Below are 5,000 nucleotides of genomic sequence, written 5' to 3'. Positions count from 1 at the left end.
CATTACGTTTATTTGAATGTGGGATTAGTATCTTAAAGTTTTTTTTTTTATTTCAAGATTTTCATTCCTTATCAACTGAATAATGATTTTATTTATTCGTATTTATGTAAATAGTTTTGAGTTAGCAATGCAGCTTTTGAAAGCTTTGATTAATTTGATAGTTATCCATCAAGTATTTTTAGTATTTCATTCATGAAATATATTGTAAGCTCTCCAGCCAGTGGTCATTCCAACTAGTGTAAACTAAAAGGTTCTTCTCACTTAACTGTTGGTCTTACCCTTATTCAAATCGCATTGTAAGTGTGGTCTGAACATCTGTTATAACTTACTGAATCGTTTTCTTTAGATGTTTTATTTAGTGAGCAATTACTGTAAAAATCTGCTTTAAGGGATTGTGAGTCTGTTTAATGTAGCTAGTTCTGTTCTTCACCAAATTTATTAAAGCATCACACCTTCTAAACCGTTTCTTACATTTGAAGTGCCTTGTACTCTGCATCCTTCCTCAATACAACTAAATCAAAGTCGATATTCGTCTAAATTGCAATTCTTCGATATACAGCTATCTCTCCTCTTCAAGCACTGTTTCGGCTAACACTCCAGTGAGCTTAAGCAGATAATAATTGCCCTTCGTATTGTTTGATCACATAACGCACCTCTGATCCCCTTGTATTCTTTTCACTTTATGGTAGTTAGCGATCAGAGTTGGTTAGTTTAGTGACTGTACCTCTCATTGATCTTGTTATAAAATTTATAATTAATAATTTTGGGGTTGGTGGGGGTGAGGGTTGGTCTCCAGCCCGGTAAGAGCATTCATCACCTTCTTACTCCTGTGAAATCCTTATACTTTCATTGCGTTGAGACAGCATCAATATTTTGGTTGACCGGAGGAAAACCAATTGAGAAGGAGCTTAAATCTACCTATAAGGTTCATTTGGCTTGTCCCGTCTGGTAAACAGAAACCGTGTTACGCAATATTTTCCCTCTTATTAGTATATGAAAAGACATTCACACGTGCTCCTGTGAGTGAGTGTATGCACACAAATGTGCACACACACACACACACACACACACACACACACACACACACACACACACATATATATATATATATATATATATATATATATATATATATATATATATATATATACATATATATATGAAAAACATTTGATATAGTAATGTTATATAGTTCATTTCTTTTAGCTAAGCATTTATTTTAGATATTCTGGGCATAGGTAAATGGAAACAGTGCCTACGTGTTCAGCGAGTCAGTGCTGATGAATGCCTGTCGTCAGTTTGGCTTCCCATGGAGACAAAGGGCATCGTTCCATGGGTGATGCTCTGGCCATGTCACCGGAAGTTGTCAAGTTCCGGTAGACCATTCATTCGCTAGTTCACTCTTCATGGATGTGTCATAGGAAGTGTGCATTTTCCATTTTCAGTACAGGCTAGACATTCGGGACTTGATTCCCTTGTGAGACTTTGTTTTTCAAAAACCTGAATGGGTTTTAATAAGTTTGTTTAACATGCACTGTTACCATGCTTTGAATATCTTTTTTCCCCATTTATTTTTATTTGCTGTCTCTTTGATTTTTATTTGATTTCCTGAATTTTGATTTTACCTGTTTTATTATGCGTGTTTGGGGTTAGTAACTTGGGAGATATCCCACATTTATTTTTCTCTGTGCTTATTTTTTAAACTTTTGTTTTTCCCTTTCTTTCTTCAGATGTACTGAAATAGAGGTCAAATAAATGAAGGGGAATGTGACTTATCATGACTTAGGTCACGTTTGACTTATTTTTACTCCTATGTTGTAGAGACTCTTTTGGTGGAAGTTGTTAGCACTATGTTATATTTTATTACTAACATGGCAAATAGTTTGGAATCAAAATAGAAATGAAATGGGAATTTCTACATTCCAGAATTGGAAACCAAAAAAATAACCAGGTAAGATATAACAGTGCTTACAACTTCCACCAAAAAAGTCTCCGCAACATAAGAGTGAAAATAAGTTAAACAGTACCTATTATCATCCACCCGGAGGCAAAAGGTGCTGGACGTGGGATTAAGGACCCAGGTAGCAAAACGGGATTTCTGATGACCTTAAGACAGAACACAACAGCCAGTCAGTAGACAGCAATCTGTCTAGTTGAAATTTAATTTAGTAAAATATTTATGATGTCATTTATGACTTTCTGTTATAATAAATAACAATGTACACAGTATAGCGTTAATTATACCCTCACCTGAGGACAGTGTGTGTGTGTGTGTGTGTGTGTGTGTGTGTGTGTGTGTGTGTGTGTGTGTGTGTGTGTGTGTGTGTGTGTAAACAAACAAACGACAGTTATAATTTTAAGTGTTTTTTAATAACTCTACTGGTTTTCTGTGAGGAAAGCAACATTGAGTAGCTAAATGTATAACAAAGAAACAATATTGTACGAAGAAACAAGAATAAAAAGGAAGCACCAGTTAAAGGAAAAAATGGAAAATGAGAGGAAAAATGATAATGGCTTTTTACCTAGCCGGTAGCCAACCAACAGGCCTTAGTATCAAGCTGCATAGGTAATGGTATCAAATTAGTACAATAAAATTTGTCGAAAAATATTAAAACATACAAAATTAGCAACAATAAAGCAAAATCAGCTAAAGTTATGAGTAAGGGCCAACCGCTGAGTGTGGAGGCAAGGGAAGGACTGACCCAGAACCGGAAAAAACGTAAACAGCTCACAAGAGATAAAAAGGTGTAGATGTGGCATGGGTGTTCAGTGAGTGGACCAATTTTTTCTTTTTAATAAACAATGATTCATTAATTGTTAAAAAGCTACCATAAGCTCTTTTTTAAAAGACTGGTAAATTAAGATTTTTTAAACCGGTGAAATAAAGGTTCTAAGGGTAAGTAAAACTTAGGGATCCATTTACTCAAATTTTATTGCTTCTACAAAATTGTCTTTAATTTCTCCAAATATTCCTTGTCTGAACGAGAAGAATTTCTGTTATCCTTCAGTCTCGACTTTTGCCTGCCCAGCTATCGACCATCCTTTTCCCATTTTCGATGAACTTTCATTGCCATAAACAGGCCAGATGACAAAAACTTAGCCAATAGCCTCCATAACAATTCATGCCTCGGTTACACTATAAAAAGAAACAAGAACAAGACACTCCCATTTCTAGGCATGCTAGTAACCCAAAAAGAAAATAAGTTTGACACAACAATATACACAAAACCCTTTTGGCACTGGACGCTGTCTGGTAACAGATGCTAGTTAAATGTGCAATAGCACATTGCTCAACCTGGAAAAAACGCACAGGGAACTTGAAAGAGCGGCCCTAACACTAATCAGTAATGGATATTGAGACACCATGATCCAAGAGGTCATCAAAGAGCATCTAGAAAAGCTGAATACTAACCAAAACAGAGAGGGAAAGGAAAACAGCAAACAAGAAATTATGGTATTCCATCGCATCTCATACCACGCACATTTTGAAGACGAGAACAATGCAACAAGAAACATACTCAAAAGAAGCATTGTCTCAATAGAGCCATACCAGTTAAAAGTCCAAATATACAGCAAACCTAACATAACATCAACAACTAAAATAAAAACAACAACAGGACAACGAGAACCGAAGCAGAAAACAAGTCCCATGTGGTTTAAATGACCAGAAGGTACATGCCAGTATCCACCCAAAACCTACGTGGGATTTACAGCCACAACAATACGCCAACGATTACAGGTCCACAGAAACCAAGGAATAATCCACCAACACTATATTGACAAACACGACCGTAAATCAGCACGTAAAGAATTAATATAAAATACGTCGATTGATTATGCAAATCAAAATAGACACAACCTAGTTATAGCAGAAGCCATTATAATTGCTAGATCACAACCAACAATGAATATACAAAGGGACACAAAATCGCATCATCGCCCAGAAGAGTGATTCACACGATCAAGGCAGCACAGAACACCGGGCAGGACTCTTGAACAGAAGAGCACCCGAAGGCACTGGTAACAACCACCGCACTATGTCCATACCCAGAGAGGACCACACGACTACCCAAACAGAAGTCGTCACAATAAACCAAGCACCCTTCACGATTTAGATATAGATGTAACTAGGATACTTAAATGAAATAATATTTCAGATAACCAAAATTCCACCTGTGTACTGAAATTTAGGTTCTTAAAAATTCTTATATCATTATTGTAGATGTACTTTAGAACTACTTTTTTTTTTTTGGCAGACTAAAGGCGTCATACCGCCTATAAATTATGTTTGTGTGTGTATTTCACTGTATTTATGAAAACGCTTATGGAAAAATTGAAAAATCAAGAAACTAGAGTTTGTTCTTCCGACACTAGTACACTCAGTAAAGAATTTGAATAGTAATGTTCATAAAGAATGAAGAGTGTGTATATATATAGAAATTGAATAGAAAGCTGATAAATATTAATTAGCCATAAAAACGTGCTTTTATTCCCAATTTTGTATGGGGTAAGCACCTTCTTTTTAGGAATTTGAGACCTGTGGTCTCGATCGGTGTGTATATATATATATATATATATATATATATATATATATATATATATATATATATATATATATATATATATATATATATATATATATATATATATATATATATATATATATATATATATTATCTTTGAGGGGATTTATATTTTATATATAAACCAGGTTATCTTGAATAGTTTCAATATCTTTGAGGATAAACCAGTTATCTTGAATAGTTTCTCCTTTTTGGAACAAGTTTTAAGAAATCGCACGATAACCTATTATTTTTATCATTACTAAAACAGAACCTTAACGATTTAGATGTTCATATACTTGTCTTTATCTTCGCAGACCGGAGACCTGGCAAGAGTCGCCCTGCCATGCGAACAAAGCCAGGAACAGTGAAGGCCCTCATTCAGTCATGACCCTGCAGAAGGTCCTTCAGCACTGACAGCTACGGATTAACGTGGAG

The 5,000-nt window shown here is 35.1% G+C and overlaps 1 protein-coding gene across 2 annotated transcripts in view; it reads left to right on the top strand.

Annotated features, from left to right (window-relative positions):
• Window positions 1–5,000, top strand: part of LOC136834188 (neural cell adhesion molecule L1-like) — a 50,064-nt gene that overhangs the window by 22,743 nt on the left and 22,321 nt on the right. Inside the window, exon 2 of one of the 2 annotated variants that reach the window (XM_067096451.1) lies at window positions 4,880–5,000. This exon is cut by the window's right edge and continues 575 nt beyond it. The exons of the other annotated variant lie outside the window; for it this stretch is intronic. The gene's annotated coding sequence lies outside the window, so the exon portion shown is untranslated. The remainder of the gene's footprint in view (window positions 1–4,879) is intronic. 2 annotated transcript variants of the gene reach the window in all.

This window comes from Macrobrachium rosenbergii, chromosome 53 (genome assembly GCF_040412425.1).
Source record: "Macrobrachium rosenbergii isolate ZJJX-2024 chromosome 53, ASM4041242v1, whole genome shotgun sequence".
NCBI lineage: Eukaryota > Metazoa > Arthropoda > Malacostraca > Decapoda > Palaemonidae > Macrobrachium > Macrobrachium rosenbergii.
The sequence above is the reverse complement of the archived record's forward strand: the minus strand, read 5'-3'. Positions and strand labels throughout refer to the sequence as shown.